The 17,807-nt window shown below is 44.3% G+C and overlaps 1 long non-coding RNA gene across 2 annotated transcripts in view; it reads right to left on the minus strand.

Annotated features, from left to right (window-relative positions):
- Nucleotides 1-66: 66 nt before the first annotated feature.
- Nucleotides 67-17,807, minus strand: part of LOC137219527 (uncharacterized) — a 31,077-nt gene continuing 13,336 nt past the window's right edge. The window contains exons 2-3 of one of the 2 annotated variants that reach the window (XR_010941160.1): nucleotides 6,435-6,756; nucleotides 67-4,005 (exon numbers count right to left, since the gene is read on the minus strand). This is a non-coding gene — a long non-coding RNA (uncharacterized lncRNA). The remainder of the gene's footprint in view (nucleotides 4,006-6,434; nucleotides 6,757-17,807) is intronic. The other variant, XR_010941159.1, reaches the window with a different exon arrangement.

The following is a 17,807-nucleotide window of genomic DNA, read 5'->3' on the forward strand; positions in this document are numbered from 1 at the left end:
TTAATTGAATTATTACAAGAAATGAAAATAAAAGGGATCTCTGATAAGCATAACACAAATACCAAACTGACGAAGTAAAGCATAAAAAAAAGTACAGAATTTCATTTATAAATGAAAAAATCCCAAGTAAAAATATTATCAAACAGTAGTACATTTAAAGAATAATATACCAACTGAGATTTATCCAAATAATGGAAGAATAGTTCCATATTAAGACATCTATTAATGTATTATTAGTAGATAAAAAAGAAAAACATATGCTATGTTCACAGATGTTAAAAAGGAAACAATAAAATTGACCATTTTACTCTTGGTAAAACTCTTTTTTTTTTTTTTGCAGTACGCGGGCCTCTCACTGCTGTGGCCTCTCCCGTTGCGGAGCACAGGCTCCGGACGTGCAGGCTCAGCGGCCATGGCTCACGGGCCCAGCCGCTCCGCGGCATGTGGGATCTTCCCAGAGCGGGGCACGAACCCGCGTCCCCTATATCGGCAGGCAGACTCTCAACCACTGCGCCACCAGGGAAGCCCTAAGACCCTATTTTAATAGCAGCAAAATTATGAAGCATTATCATTTTCAACAAGACATGCCTTTTCACTTTTGTACTGCAGGCATGCATTATTGAATAAAAATTAAAAAGCCTGTGAATTAATTGAATTTTGAGAACCTAGATAGTACATTTCATGTGCTTAGAATTAAGCCTAGTAGGTGACAGAGCTCAAAAAAATGTTTCCTTCCCTTTCCACCCCTCTCCTCTACAACACATCTGGTCCTGAATCTTGTATCTGCAGGTCACTTTTTTCCACAGTCAAGGGCCATTCTTCCCTCTATTCACGTGTAGCGAGCTGGGCTATGAAATCTTGAAGGTCCTCCACCCAAGGCCCATCCTTCTCAGGGCCCCCAGGACCCACCCCGTTCCAAGGAATCATCTCTCTCCCCCAGCCACCCCCGTGCAGGCCCTGCCTGGCCATGAGTGTTCCCTGATGGGGTCAAGTGGCTCACAGGTCAGAAGTGTGGCCAAAGGCTGAAGGGTTTGCTTCTCATATTTGGTTATTTGAGTAGCAGAGTCACCACCCACCATCTGTGATGTGAGAAAATTTTGATGGAGAACCCAGGAGAGCAGCTCGTGCTGCTCCGGGGTCTCAGTGAAATTGGTCAGGAAGACCTAGGCTTTAGCCCCAGCTCCACCTTAATGAGGGATCTGTGGGGACCCAGGGGAAAAGGGTGGGGTGGGGCAGATATTGCCAAGGCCCCTCCATGCTCCAGTGTCATCGTGGTCTAGACGTCCCCCTGGGGCTCTGGACTTCTCCGGATCTTCTCGTAGGTAGTGTGGATGGCCAAAGTACACTCCGGGCTATGTGAATGGCAGGTGCCCTTCTCCCTGTCTTTCTACAATTCAAGCAGAGTTTAGGAGTGGCCTTGGTCAATTTCTAAGCATTAGGCAGATGGGTCAGTCATGCTACATCTCTTCATGAGCTTCTTGTCCTCAACTAGGTATTCTGCCTCTCAAAACTGATAACTCCCCAAAATATAGCTTCAGCACAGACCTCTCTCTTGAACACTGCAGAATCTTTGCACTGCTCTGTCTTCTACCCAGGATGCTACCTCTCTCTCCCCACTCTAAGACTTCCACTTTGCTCACTCCCTCATCTCTTTCAGGGTCTGCTTTATTTTCTCATAACACTTATCATCGTCTAGCACTTCATAGTTTGCTTATTGATTCGTCATTCTCCCCTCCCTCAATCTAGAATGTATATTCTGTGAGGCCAAGGACTCTTCTTGTTTTGTAGACTTCTGTAGCCCAGATCAGAACAATTCAGGGAACACAGTAGACACTCAACAAATAACTGATGAACAAATTTGTAAATCACCTTGACTGCTCTCGTTGCAAAAGTGCTTTGAAAAACTGAAAAGCATCAGATAAATGTAAGTTATTATTATTGTAATCCTCATTTCATGAAAGAAGAAACTGAGGCACAGGGAGGAAAGTGATTTTCTAGGGTTGATCAAGAAGTCTGTGTCACAAACTTATTTTACGAAATAGAAACAGACTCACAGACATAGAAAACAAATTGATGGTTACCAAAGGGAAAAGGGGGTGGGGGAGGGATAAATTAGGCATTTGGGATTAACAGATAAAAACTACTATATATAGAATGGATAAACAACAAGGTCCTACTGTATAGCACAGGGGACTATATTCAATATCCTGTAATAAACCATAATAGAAAAGAATCAGAAAAAGAATCTATCACTATCTCTATCTATCACTGTCTCTGTCTATATCTATATATCTATATCTATATCATCCATATCTATATATCTATCTATATCTGAATCACTTGGCTGTATTACAGAAACTAACACAACATTGTAAATCAACTATACTTCAACTAAAAAAAAATCTGTGTCAGAGCTGGGCCTCACATCCATTTCTGCACTTAACTCCCTGTCTCCTTGTAGGGAATTCATTTTCTCCATCAGACTGAGAGCTTCCCAAGGGCAGGGACTGATGTGGCAGGGGCTTCAGGACAAGGTTGTGTATCTGGGTCAGATGTTGCCTGATCTGTTTCTCTATCCCAAAGCCACATATTGCTCACCTCCTGTGAGTCTCTGGTAGGGGTATTAGGGTTTGGGTAACAATGACCTATTTCCTGAGTCCCCCTGAGGCCCAGGTTAGATAGGGACATAACTGAGAGGGACTGACATGGGAAGTCACAGTGTGGCAGACACTGAGGCAGTTGGGGACAGTGCAGGGAACACTAGGCTGGGAATGAGGACATCCCTATCCTGTCTTGTGCTTTGCCATGGTTCTCTGATAAGTCCAAGTGTTCCCTCTGTGTCTCACTTTCCCCCACTATAACCTGCTGGGACTGGACTGGGTCCTGATGTTTTGTGGAGCAATGATCTAGCATCGTCCCCTCTTTAGGGAAGTCAAGGATGAGAGAGGAGAGGACCTGGCCACTGGCTACTCCTGGGCATCCTGACAGCAGCTCTACTTGCTTCTCCTCTGCTCATCATTTTAGCCCAGTAGTTGTCAACGGGTGGGACCAGGAATATCAACATCACTTGGGAACTTGTTAGAAATGCAAGTTCTCAGGTCTGCCTTAGACCCACTGAATCAAAACTCCGAGAGTGGGCCCAGCAAACTTTATCTTACCAAGCCCTTCAGGTACTCCCGATGCGAGCTCATTTGAGAACCGTTGCTTCTGGGAAGTCCCTTAGGTGTCCTCCCCTCCACCTGCGAGCCCTGTCTCCTGGTCTTCCCCCAGTGAAATCATTCCATCTGTGACCATAGCACCAATTTCCAACTAAGGGCAAATAGCCACATGAGATGCTCTCCTAGGGACATCTCATCAGCAGATATATCAAAGCCTTTACGCAAAGAGGTGGTATTAATGGCAGGATCTCAGGCAAGTAGGAGGGAGAGACTTCAGGAAGGAGAGAGGAGGAAACGAGCCTTTCCTGATGCTTCTCAGCTTCTTGGGTTTGCCCTATATCCAGGCCCTGCTAGTGTGCCCTACTTTTTATTTCCTTGGGTCTTGTATAGATGACAGGGTCTACCAGACACCTGGCCATTTACACTTTTGCTTCTTTCGCTTTGCCATCCCTCCTCCTTGGGTGGTAGCAAGGATCTGATGAGGCTGTGGACGTATGAGTGGGGTATGTTCCCCATCAGTGGTTTCCTCCTTTTGCCCCTCAGCTCCCAGCATGTTGTGGGCACCCAGGCACAGCAACCATATTGTCCAAACCAAGGACTGGACCCAGAACTTGATGGGAAGCAGAATACTCTGGACTCCCCAGCACTCACTGTCTCTGAGCACATATCAGTTGACCCTAATTTGATTCCCTTAGACCCACCTTAGGGTGTCTCAGGAAGCTGATCTCTTCATAGGGAGGGTCATGGCTGTTGGCCACACCAGTCTGAAGGTTAGCGGATTCCACTGCGAGAAGGGCCTGGGGAGTAGCTGCTGAGCCTGGCACCACTGGCAGGAGAGTGGACCCACCTATATATAGCAGATGCTAGTGAGAATGGATGAAACTCGAGGTGACCCCTCATCAGTCCTTGGTTGAGAGCCGCCATTGCCCTCTGGTTCATAGGATCAGGTCCCAGAGCCCTGTCCTGTCCCTGCCTTCCTCCACCCTTCCTTTCTGGGCATGCATACAGCTCCCACCTCCAGCATTGCTCTCCCCCAGGCTTCTACCAGGAATGATTCACAAGAGAGGTCAGTGAGCCTCTATCTGATCATTGCCCTGCCACCTTCCCTGGGGTCTCCATCTTCTCCTTTCTCCCAGATCCACCCCTATCCCAGGGCTCCCCTCAGGGTCTACCCAGCACCTGCCTCTCCCAGTCTGCATCTTCTTTCTCATCCAGATCCACACTCCAGCCACTAGGCTCACATCAGAACCATGAGAAGGATGCCTCTCCAAAGCCATTTGCTCTGAAGAGAACCTGGAGTCAAAGGCTAGTGTCAGATCTGCCTCAGTCAGGCCTGTTGGGTAGGCAATTGGGAGGAGGTGGGGCCACCCTGGCTCAGAGCCTGTATCCCAAGTGTACATCCTTGATGCAACCCTGACAGGTTTCCTCCTTTCTAGCCTCTCTACACACTAGCTGCTGTTACTTTAATGTTTCTTCACTAGGCTTTCTGTCCCATTTCTGCACAGGAAACTCAGAGGCTCCCGTTAGCTGCATGTGCCGTTGCTCATCCCCTCAGCCTGCCTCTTTTCTCTTCTCAGACTCCCAGAAGAAAAATACATTCTAAGAGGAGGAAGGGATAAAAAACTCTGGGGTCACCAGACCTCAGGGTATGTCCTTTTCTCTGTTTGGGATGTCTTTTCCACTACGCCACAAGAAAACTCCTATTCATCCTTCAAGGCCCATCTCAAGTATTCCCTTATCTGCGATGCCTTTCTCAACTTGGGCAGCAGTTACTTAACATTTTTCTTCCTTCCATCCTTTCTCCCTCCCTCCCTTCCTTCTTTCTTTCATACCCAAACCATATATTTTGTATTTGCTCCAACTTTAGCGTTTAACATCTGCTTTTATGTTTAGAAATTTACTCCTCCCCTTCTTTGAGCTATTTCAAATACTGACATATTATGTGTCATGTACTGTGTTGATAGCTCTATGTAGATTATTTCTTTTCATTATCACAACAGCCCTATGAAGTAGATACAATTATTATCCATATTATGGAAAAGCTACAAAAATTAAGTAAGTTGTGCAGGGTCACACAGCCAGTGTGTGGTGAAGCCCCCATTGCAATAAGCTCCTTGAGGGCAGGGGCTTATCTTATTTCTCACTGAGCCTTTTCCCCATCACCAGCACCTAGTAGGCACTCAGTGTGAGGGTTGAATGCTGTGTGAGTGAAGAAATGAGAAGAAAGATTGGTCAGATGAGAGCCCCACCTGAGCGAGCAGAGGTCAGGAAGGCATTGGTGGGATGGGGCAGCTGAACTGGTAATTACACCTCTTTCTTAACATCAGTTGTTCCTGCTCTGTAGCCCTCAGGATAGTAGGGGATTTGGTATTTTACGACACCAGGGCCTGAAGTTCTTTCATAAGGGTTCCCACCCCCGTAACCTACCCAGTACAGTCCCTTTATGTAGCTGAGGTGATGCTCCAGGCTGATGGGGGAAGGGTGGTAACTGGGTGTAGTGACCACAGGTGCTCACACTGCTCAGAGGAGGGCTGAACTGTGGTTTATGTATGCAGAGGTAGTAGCCATCCTTTGAACGGGCAAGTCTGGTATGCAGCAAAAAACGGGCATCTATCTGCCTGAACGTGCTATGCAAGTGCCGCCCATCCAGGGTTGGAGCCAGAGTCTGGGGCACGGGAGCGTTCCAGGGCTGGGGGTAGGGTGCCCTGAGTTCCTCAGTCCTTACTCCTCAAATCCTTCTCCTCCCCTGCTTGGATTCTTGTTTTTTTTTTTTTTTTTTTTTTTTTTGCGATACTGGGGCCTCTCACTGTTGTGGCCTCTCCCGTTGCGGAGCAACAGGCTCCGGACGCGCAGGCTCAGCGGCCATGGCTCACGGGTGCAGCCGCTCCGCGGCATGTGGGATCTTCCCAGACCGCGGCATGAACCCGTGTCCCCTGCATGGGCAGGCGGACTCTCAACCACTGCGCCACCAGGGAAGCCCCCCCGATTGGATTCTTATGTGTAATTCAGCCTCCCAGGCTCCTTGATGCTGGGAAAGGGGGTGCACACAAGCCAGTCCCACATTTATGCTCTGGGTGATGCATTAGTCTCCATATATTGGTCCAACTTCTGGACTTGCAGGTTTGAAGACTACAATGAGACTATGGCCATTCACTGAGGTGGGGACTTTTTGTTTGCATCACATAAACTGCCTTAAAATGTCCCTCAGTCCCCCCATTTTCCCCAAGTCCTCCCAGCCTTGCCCTCCCCTGGTCTCTGCTGGCCCATTTTCATCACCTTCCTAGCAGATGGCCATCATCCCTCCATGGACAGATGTCCTCCAGGCGTAAGGCTGCTTTCTTCTCATCCGCAGGGCTGCTGACCACACAGGTGATGCAGCTGTTGAAGCAGCCGAGGGGCGGGCTCAGGCTCAGCTTCCGGGAGCTGGGGGCTGGCCCCAGTGTCCCTCTCTGCTCTAGCTCCCTGGGGAGGCCCCGGCTCAGCCAGCTCACTGTCGGGTTCCCTGTGTTTCCTGGGGTCCCTCACTCTAGACTGACGTTGCAGCAGCCTGATGTGTTAGATGATGAATGAATCTGGATCCTGGGGTTGGGGATGTGCTCTGGGGTGAGAGGGGACAGAAGAGGAACTGAGCTTCGGGGTTAGAGACTCATCCAAGTATATCACCTCTCTCACCTATGTGATGCATCTGTGTAGGTTTCTAACTATAGGCCTGGGGAAGGAACCTACTCTCCCTGGACTGAGGTTCTGATTCCCAGCCCACAGCCAGATGGTTGAGTCCCTTCCATGCTCAGTTAAGTCTAGATAACTAAATTATCAAGATGTATATGATAATTATATAATTATATGTATACATGATAATATATATGGTCACCGTATATTATTGTATATATAATAAATAAAACATGCGAGGCATTGAGAATACAGTGTAAAAACATGATAACGTTCTTGTTTTGTTCAAGGAATAAAAACATACTGATTATCTTTAAATGCTGAAGTAAAAATGTAAGTTTAGTCATCAGTGGGATAAAAGTACAATGTTGGGGCTTCCTGGTGGTGCAGTGGTTGAGAGTCCGCCTGCCGATGCAGGGGACACGGGTTCATGTCCCGGTCCGGGAAGATCCCACATGCCGCGGAGCGGCTGGGCCCATGAGCCATGGCCGCTGAGCCTGCGCGTCCGGAGCCTGTGCTCCACAACAGGAGAGGCCGCAACAGTGACAGGCCTGAGTACCGCAAAAAAAAAAAAAAAAAAAAGTACAATGTTGTATAATTTCCTAACTACTAGAGAAGTTTGGATCAAAGAAAACTGTATTAATTAAACAAAAGGCAGAAAAAAAGAAAAAGATGATAAAAAAACATTAAATAGGATGTCTGGAGTAGGTCCATACATGTAAAAAATTAAAATGCATTTGAATGCGTTATATCTCCCTATTAAAAAGCCAAGACCCAGATTAGGCAAAACCAGATGTATGCTATTTACATTACCTAATGAAACAGAAAGATTAAAAAGAAAGAGATGAAAAACAGTTGATGTGGAAAATGTCAACAAAATGATTGCAGGTGTGGCAATAGTCACTACAGACTAAATAAAATTTGAGATAAAAAACATTAAGCCGGTCAAACAGAGATATTTTAGATTACTATGTACCTAACAACATGGTTTGGAAATGTATAAATCAAATTCACTATTACTACAATAGATGAGTTTACTACAGCAGATGGACCTAAAAGGACTAGAGGACAGGATATAATATAGGTAAATACAGATGTTAGAGGCCAGGTGTCCAATCTGGTAGGTAGCTCACCATAGGCTCAATCCCACTTCCCTCACTGTCCTTGACTTCGTCTCTTGAAGGATCTAGAAAGCTAAATTCTCAATTTCAGTTTTTCTTACAGTTGCATTGGTTCTGACCAGTGACTTAGGGGAAATCTGCTGTGTGAGAGGAAAGGTCTTCACTCCTGAAAAGAGAAAGCCTCAACACAAGAAAGATTTTTTTCCCCTGTCTTTCTCTCTTTTGCTCTTTATGCTAGAATGATGTCTGGAGCAGCAGCTATCTTGGACCAAAAGGCAACAAGCATGAGGACAGAAGCCCATGTGCCAAGGATGGCAGAGCAGGAAGATAGAGTGAGCCTCCTTCCCAGGAGACAGTGTGGAGCAGATGGATGGGTACCAGCAAAAGCTATCTCTTGACTTCTGGTTATGTGAGAAAAATAGATCCCTATTTGCTTAAGCCTTTAAAAATCAAGTTTAATGTTAATCGCTGTCAAACGTATCCCTGACTTATGTACATAGATAACAATAAAAAAGATTTGATCAGCAAAATCAAAGTTGATTAAAAACAAGGCCAAGCAAAAGAAAAAATATTGATGTCTGACTAAAAAATTAAAGCTATAAGTAAATGTCACTAAAAATGAGAATCGAGCGTAACTACAGATGAGAAGAAATTAAAAATTATAAGAAAACACTGTGTACAACTGCATGTCAATATATTTGAAAATATAAGTGAAATAATGTTTTTCTAGGAAAGTGTAAATGATCAAAATCCTATTAAGAAGTGGCAGCAAACCTGAATACACACACAGTCTTAGAAGAAATTAGAAACGTGGCCAAAGATCTGTCCTTACAAAGGTCATGAAGTGTATGTGGTTTTAGGGGTGAGTGCTACCAAATGGCCAAAGAAAAAAACTCCTGTGTTATATACACTGTTCCAGAGTTTAAAAAGGCAAAATATTTCTGAGGTCATTCTGAAAGTATAGTTTAACTATAATACTCGCGTCAGACAAGAATACCAAAACCAAAACAAGACAAAACACACAAATCCATGGGTTAATGACAGTTACAAACAGAGAATTTAAAATTCCTAAATTAAATATTAGCAAATATAATCACACAATACATCATGATCAAATTGGGTTTATTATAGGGATGCAAGGATAGTATAATTAGGAAATTTATCAATGTAATTTACACCACTAGCAGATGAAAAGAAAACCATACCTAGCATTTATTGAGCAGGTATATATTTCCAGGCATAGCTCCTAAGACTTTACATTAACTCATCTAATCCTCATAATAACCCTATAAAGTTACATGGACTAGCTGTGTCAGTAGGGTCACCTAAGGCAGGGGTAAGCAAAGGGTAAAAGATCAGGTGGTAAATATGACAGGTGGTCTCTGTCACAACTACGCAACTTTGCCATTATGGGGAGAAAGCAGCCGAATACAACATGTCAAAGAATGGACGTGGCTGTGTTCCAATAAAACTTTATTTATAATATCAGACATTGGGCTGGATTTACCAGTGGCTATAGTTTGCCAGCCCTTGATCTGGGGCAGTTGTTGAAAATGCAAATTTGTGGGCCCTTCCCAAAACTCATTGAACATTCATCTGGGGAAAATGATATTTTTACATCACTTCTTTAAAAGATCTGATTTAATGAACAGATACTTTAAATATAAAACCAAATAGAATGTCTATTACAAAGTGTCATGAAGAACAGACAGGTGTTTAGGAAGTTTATGTTCTTAGGCATTTAAAGTGTTCACTCAGCAAGTGGTTTTTATGAATTTTTATTAAGCTCTTTTCAATAGGTAAAGGAATATTAATCAGGCTTGAATAATAAAAATTCCTAGAAATCAGACTTCCCTGGTGGTGCAGTGGTTAAGAATCTGCCTGCCAGTGCAGGGGACACAGGTTCAATCCCTGATCCAGGAAGATCTCACATGCCGTGGAGCAACTAGGCCCAATGTGCCACAACTACTGAGCCTGTACTCTAGAGCCTGTGAGCCACGACTGCTGAGCCTGCACACCACAACTACTGAAGTCCGTGCACCTAGAGCCCGTGCTCCACAACAAGAGAAGCCACCACAATGAGAAGCCCGCTCACTGCAACAGAGTAGCCCCTGCTCGCCACAACTAAAGAAAGCCCACACACAGCAACGAAGACCCAACACAGCCAAAAATAAAGAAATAAAACAAATAAATTTATTTTTAAAAAATCCTAGAAAAATTAGGTGCATTTCTGTAGGTAGCCTTTAAAAATTGCTTAAATCTATTTGGTTAAAGGAATACTTCCTGAATGCCTCCTGGGAGCTGTGTAAAACACTGGGCAGATGCCAAGAAGAGTAGGGTATGGACCCTGCTCTCAAGTGGACAGCAGACCACACGCAAATAACTGTAGTCCAAGACAGAGAGAAACATTACCCATAAATGAATTAGGAAAAAGAACTTTCAGACTTCAAAATGGAAATACTCATTCAACAGGGATCAGAAAAGCCTTTATAGGACATGGCAGTTCTGAAAACCATGAGGTAACAGAGAGAGAGAGGCTATATTTGAGGAACAGTGTGTTTGGCTAGAAACGAGGCTGGAAGACTGGTGTCAATTGATGGAGGATCTCTAATGCTGGGATGAGTACTTAGTGCTACAGGCGATGGGGTGTGAGCAAGTATTGCTGGAGGATTTAATATGGACACTGGTGGATTATCAGAAAATGGAAAGCAAGACAAAGGGAAACCAGCTAGTAGCACTTGTACTTTTTCTAGCAGCTCTTCTTTTGCTCCAGCCTCGTGGTTTTGATATGATTTGTTAGTCAAATCACCCTGACCCTGGTTCCAGGGGAGGGCACAAGTCCCAGGCGTTGACAATCAGAATGTTATTTCCCTGGCCAGTGACCCCTCTAGGGGTTATCTTGGGACCCAAGCCCAAACAGAAAGTGCTTTCCCTAGAATTTTGGAAACTCCCTTTGCCCTCTGGCTGAGTGGGATCCACAGCTGTACAAGGCCATACTCCCAACCACGTGGAGAAGCCCAGGAGAATAAAGCTGACAGGAAAGGGAGAGGGAAACAATGGAAAAAAAGATGAGAGAGTACATGGTCCCTGACAGAGAGAAGAGAGTGCCCTTCAGCTTTCCAGTTCCTGTGAGCATGAGGGCCAGAGGAACTCCTTTATTGCTCCTAGAGACCTGTGTATCTTTATCATGAAAACACTCTTTATTGATCTAATTTGAGTAGGCTTTCATTTTTTGCTGTCAAAAGAGATAGGGTGAGACTGTATTGGTAGGCTGTTACTCAGAAAGTTATGCCAGGAATTTATCGGCCAAGGAGGAGAGAGAGACAAGTTCAGGAATGAGAAGCTGGAGGCCAGGGAGGCAGCTGCTATGTTCTCCATCCTTTATGGACTGGAAACCCCAGCTTGGATAGTCAACCCAGCCTCTTCTTAAAAGCTTTCCAACCTCCTGTGTTAGAGACCCTCACCCCTCCCCTGCTCCCACGAGGTGAAGTATGCAGGGAATGTGTGGGATATGGATATTCCCTGGAGAGCCACCACCATATGTCAAGAAGGAAGGGACCAGGTGGCGAGGTGAAGGGTACAAAATTTGGAGCATGGCACATGGAGGAAAGTGTCAGGAAGCAAGGCTGAATAAACCGTCAAGGACCTGATCCTGTGCAGAGTTAAACTTCTTTTCCTGAGAGCCATTTATCCTGTGGGGGATGGGAACAGGGAACATTGTTTGGTTTCAAGCTGGTAAATTACAGGAAGAGCACTGCATTTAGAAAAGATCCAGATATCAGCTTCATGGAGGATAATTTGGAAGGGAGAAGAGACCAGAGGCAGGGAAGCCAGTTAGGAGGCTGCTGTGATAACCCAAGCAGAGGTGATGGAACGGGACAGGGGCTGGGTCTCTTTCTGTATCTCTGACTTGTGTCTAGGGCAGAGTTTTGTCCTAATCTCTCCAGCTGGACTTCAGATCAACTGGTTTAAAAGCATTTTACCTAATGACGAGTTCTAACATTCAGTCTCTTACTTAGTGTTTTTTCTTCATCCAGTTTTGTTGTTTTGGTTTTACCAAGTGTTTTGTCACTTAAGAATTTTTTAAATCAGTTTTTGAACCAACCGGTTAAGGATATTTCTGATGTAATTGTGTATTTCTAATAATCAACTTTGTAGTATTCTACAATTGAAAGGAGAGCTGTTTTGATATTTGTGGGTGGGCCTCTATACTTTTATACTCCCGGGGTTGCTGGGGGCTCTCAAGTGATCCCTCTGCTTTACAACTTTTATGTGCTGCCTCTCATGACATGTGTAGCTCTGGAACCCACCCTGTACCCTGTACCTTCCCTCTGCCAGCTGTGTGTGGGCCCCGAGAGTGGGCAGTGGGATTTGGATGAGGGCCCAGGCCAGGAGGGGAGGATGGTGGTGGTCAGGCCTTACCATGGTTCTGCTAGGGGTGGATTAACTGGGAGGTGATGAAGCTTAAGCCCCTTTTTTGTTCCTGTTATAAATACTTTTAAACAAACAAACAAACAAAAAGAAATTGTAGCTAGTTTTTCCTAAGACGTAATTTTTTTTTCAGTACGCGGGCCTCTCACTGTTGTGGCCTCTCCCGTTGCGGAGCACAGGCTCCGGACGCGCAGGCTCAGCGACCATGGCTCACGGGCCCAGCCGCTCCGCTGCATGTGGGATCCTCCTGGACCGGGGCATGAACCCGCGTCCCCTGCATCGGAAGGCGGACTCTCAACCGCTGCGCCACCAGGGAAGCCCTAAGGTGTAATTTTTAAAATTTAGTTTTATTTTTAGGACATCAGAAGAGATGTAAAAACTCCTAAAAAAGAGTTTTTTTTTTTTTTTTTTTTTTTTAAGTAAAACTGATTTCTGACTTACTTTAGATAAAGTGGTTGTTGGAATGCCTGCTTGGGGCACGGTCTCATACCTTACCATATAAACAGAGTCTAAAGACTTCCTCCTGGGATTTTCCTGAGTGGAACTTGATTTTCGCTGTACATAGTCCACTCATTTCCAGAGTGAGATTCCTGATGCTCGAGAAAGCCATCTCTGTTACGTTGAATCTGTGCTTGTGTTTTTCTTCAAGGTCATACCAATCAGGATGAGGGGTATTGGGCCTCCAGGACACCAGCAGCGGTGGTTTCTCATCATCCTCAGAATCCCAATTCCACTCGATTTCTTGGATGTTAGGACCCAAAGAGGAGTTCAGTCGCAGCTGGACAGATCCCCCTAAAATCCTTTTCAATGTGCAGGAAGAGCTGGGGTCTTTGTCTGGGAATCTGGTGAAGGAATAGCTCAGACTGGAGGAAGAAAGAAGCAGAGCAAACATTGTGCTGTATCTACCGTCTGCCTCCACATCACACTAATTTTATATCTATAAAAAGAGAATTATCTCCATTTTTACAGACAAGGAAACAAAGCTGCAGAGGTAACTTGCTTAGGCATTGGTCTTACTTAGAAGCTGGCAGCTTTGATTCAAGCGCATGTCTGTCACCCTCCTAGACTCATGCTCTTTCCTTTTCTTGCAGCTTGCACCCAACATGGCCTTTGGTTTAATTCCAGGAAATAGAAACTGAAACTATTGAAGATGATAAATCATAATACAATTTCCCCATTTGTTTGTATATACCAGGAGAAAATCATTTCAGCTTTCCCTGCTGCCACCATTTTTTCACTCAACCCACTGCATTACAGTTTCTGGTCACCACTCCTCTGAAACTGCTCTTGAATGAGTTACTAATAACTCCCTAAAATTTACAAATCCATATGTCACTGGTCAATCATCAATCCTAGTCTTATGGGACCATCTTGTCACATTTGACATATGACTATTCTCTCTTTCTTGAAACTCTACTTATTTGATACAAATTTTTACTCCTTCGGGCCCTCAGCCCACCTTCATTCAATAAATGCTTAATGAGCTAGGCATCATTGAAGTTGCCAGAGATACAGTGGTGAACAAGCAGACCAGGTCTCTGCTTTCATGGAACTTCCATCCTAGTGAGAGAGACTGCTGAGAAAAGCAGGGGAAAACAAATGACTTCAGATAATTATAAGCGCTGTAAAAGAAAAAAGGGATGTGACACAGATTTCATATCTGTATCCTGGTATCTGAACTCCCTTCTCGTAGTTATGGCATTTTCTATCTTATGAGGCAAGCCCATATCCCGCTATAGAAGGTGAAAATGCCTGATACCTTCCCAGCCACCTTTGCAGCTGAGACAGCACATAACCTGGGCTCCTCCAATCAGCTGCACCTACCCAGACTTTCAAACAGAAGCTAGTGTCATGATGAGAGGAGGACAATAGTATATGTGCTATTGAGAGTGGCAGTTATGGCAGCAGCCACCTAATTGCCTAAGGCAATGGAGGCAGCAGTTCTGGGGCAAGTCAAGGGTCCAGAGTCAGTGGTGTTGGGATGTAAGCTGTGGTGTCTGTGTCAGGAGTGACAGACCAACTTCTACTGGACCAGTTCCTGGATGAGTCATCTCAAAGCCTGGTCACCTGGATCCTTCAAAGTTTTGTGGGCCACCTACTCTCCTTTAGTATACATATTTATCTAGTCAGTTGATTTCTGTTGCTTGTAGCCAAGAACATAGGATAATGTGATAGAATACTGGTGGTTTGATGGAAGTGTGAGGTGTGGGTGGTTCATCAAGAAAGTCCTCAAAGAGGGTGTGACAACTAAAGTGAGTCCTGAATGATGACAGGACAGAATGAATTATTCCAGGCAGCAGAAAGAGCATGTGCAAAGTTTCCAGTGCAGAAATGACCTTGGCTTCCCTGTGGGATGGAGTGAGAGCTATGGCTGGAACAGAGTAAGTGAAGAAGAGAGCTGAAAACAGATAGCCGAGGCAGGCAAGGATTTGTAGGGTGGGTAGGGGTGTTGGACGGATTCGGAGCACAACAGGAAGCTGCCAGCTGGTGTTTAGCAGAGTAATATGTAATTTACATTTTTATTGATCACTTTAGAATAGATACTGTGTGCAGAATGGTTTATAGGAAGGCAAGAGGAGGAAAAGGGATTCCATCCAGTTCAGAAGCTTTTACAATAGGTTAAGTGAGAGAAGGATGGTGGTAGGGGATGAGGAGAAATGGGAGATTCAGGAAAAATTTGGAGGTAGAATGATAGAGGTTGCTGATGGACTGGATGTCAGAGAGAAGGAAAAGAAGAATCAGAGATGATTTCTAGGTTTTTGGCTTAAGCAACTGGGTAGATGGAGTGACATTTATTGAGCTGTAAATACCAGAAAAGCCTGGGGAGGAGCAGGTTTGGGGTGAAGATAAGCATAACACAAGAATTCAGTTTTAGACATGTTAGCTTTGGCTTCCCAGAATGGATGTTAAATGGGCCATAGGGAAGGGTCTGAGGTCCAGGCGGAGATGTCAAGGCTGGAAATGTGGCCTTCAGCACAGTAATGCTACTTACAACCAAGGGATTAGCTAAAATCACCTAGGGATTAGGTGATTATAGCTAGGGAAGAAAAGAGGGCATAGCACTGACCACCAGAGGATTCAGCTCCATTGAGAGAGGTGGAGAAGGAGCAGTCAGTGGGGAAGACCCGGTGAGTGCAGAGTCAGAAAAGCTAAAAAAGGAAAGTGGTTCAAGAAAGAGGAGTGGGGCTTCCCTGGTGGCGCAGTGGTTGAGAGTCCGCCTGACGATGCAGGGGACGCGAGTTCGTGCCCCGGTCCGGGAAGATCCCACACGCCGCGGAGTGGCTGGGCCCGTGAGCCATGGCCGCTGAGCCTGCGCGTCCGGAGCCTGTGCTCCGCAATGGGAGAGGCCACAGCAGTGAGAGGCCTGCATACAGCAAAAAAAAAAAAAAAAAAAAAAAAAAAAGGAGGGTTGGATGACTAGGGCAGCGCTACTGAGAGGTGAGGTGAGACTTCCTTGCATTCTATTCTTTTTCTCCTTAGTACTTCCAAAATTCTTTTGTGTTTCTCATTCCATTAGTACTCACCTTCTTAATATGTATATTTCTTCACTATTATATTAAAAGATTCAAATGATGCCTGTCCTGCTCTTTATTCCACAATGCTCACCGCCACCCCAAGTAGAATGAAAATGCAGAACATTCACTAGCCCACATTCTCTGCTCACTACACAGCCTTATAATATTCTTACACCTCTCCCTGCAACATCCTTCCAACTTGGAGGTTTCACTGACATAGTCAAGTGTTCTATTTCTAAACATTTATTAGATTTTCTCTGAAAATACGACTCTCTCTCTCTCTTTTTTTTTTTTTTTTTTGCGGTATGCGGGCCTCTCCCGTTGCGGAGCACAGGCTCCGGACGCACAGGCTCAGCGGCCATGGCTCACGGGCCCAGCCGCTACGCGGCATGTGAGATCTTCTCGGACCAGGGCACGAACCCGTGTCCCCTGCATCGGCAGGCGGACTCTCAACCACTGTGCCACCAGGGAAGCTCAATACGACTCTATTTCAAGAATCTTTACCTACCACTTAAATCACAAATTCCAGGCAGTTTAATTACAACTGTTGTATGGTTTTCTGCTTACCTCTGCTTATTCTTTATCTTTCCCTACTGTTATGATTAACTGCTTGTTTGATGGACAGCTTTTCTGAGGATTTTCCTTAAATAGGCTCTGTGAGTGATATATTCTCTGAATCCTTACTTAAGTGCTAATGTCTTTTCTTACCATGCTAGTAAGTGGCATTGAGGCTCAATAGCAAGGATTGCTATCCTTTCCTTTAAGTAGCCCGTAGATGTCTTTTCACTGTCATCAAGCTTCCAGTATTGCAGATAAGAAGTCTGATTATTTTTCATTTCAAAGTATTTTCCCTTTGGAAGCTTTCTAAGTTTTTTGTTGTTGTTGTTGTATTTCAAAAATTGTACCAGCATACTCTTAGGTGCATGTCTTTTTTTTCATTGAGGTGAAATTCTCATACGATTAACACTGTAAAGTATACAATTCAGTGGCATTTTGTGTATTCCCAATGTGCAACTGCTACCTCTCTCTAGGTTTAAAACATTTTCATCATCCCAGAAAAACACCTGGTACCCAGTAAGTTATCATTCTCCCCCTGGTAACCACTAATCTATTTTCTACCTGTTCTGGATATATCACATAAAAAGAATCATACAGTATGTAACCTTTTGTGTCTGGCTTCGTGTACTTAATATAATGTTTTCAAGGGTCACCCAAGCTGTAGTTTGTACCAGTATTTTGTCCCTTTTTATGGCTGAATATTCCATTGTACATATATACCACAATTTGTTTATCCCTGCATTCATTGATGGACACGGGCTGTTTATACCTTTTGGATACTATGAATAATGCTGTTACAAACATCTGTGTACAAGTTTCTGTGTGGACATATGGTTTATTTTCTCTTGGCTATATAACTAGGAGTGGAATTTCTGGGTCATACAGTAATTCTAAGTTTAATTTTTTGAGGAAATGCCTGTTTTCTACAGTTGCTACACCATTCTGCAGTCCCAACAACGCACATGGGGTCCTATTTATCCACATCTTCACTAGCACCTCTTATTTTCCTATTAAAGCCATCCTACTGTGGTTTTGATTTGCATTTCCTAAATGCAAATATTTATTTATCTTCTTCGGAGAAATATCTATTTAAATCTTTTGCCCATCATTAGTGTATAGGAAAGCAAGAGATTTCCGTGCACTAATTTTGCATCCTGCTACTTTACCAAATTCATTGATGAAAAATCTGAAAGAGAAATTAAGGAAACACTCCCATTTACCACTGCAACAAAAAGAATAAAATACCTAGGAATAAACCTACCTAAGGAGACAGAAGACCTGTATGCAGAAAACTATAAGACACTGGTGAAAGAAATTAAAGATGATACAAACAGATGGAGAGATATACCATGTTC

Source organism: Pseudorca crassidens, chromosome 2 (assembly GCF_039906515.1).
Source record: "Pseudorca crassidens isolate mPseCra1 chromosome 2, mPseCra1.hap1, whole genome shotgun sequence".
Lineage (NCBI taxonomy): Eukaryota > Metazoa > Chordata > Mammalia > Artiodactyla > Delphinidae > Pseudorca > Pseudorca crassidens.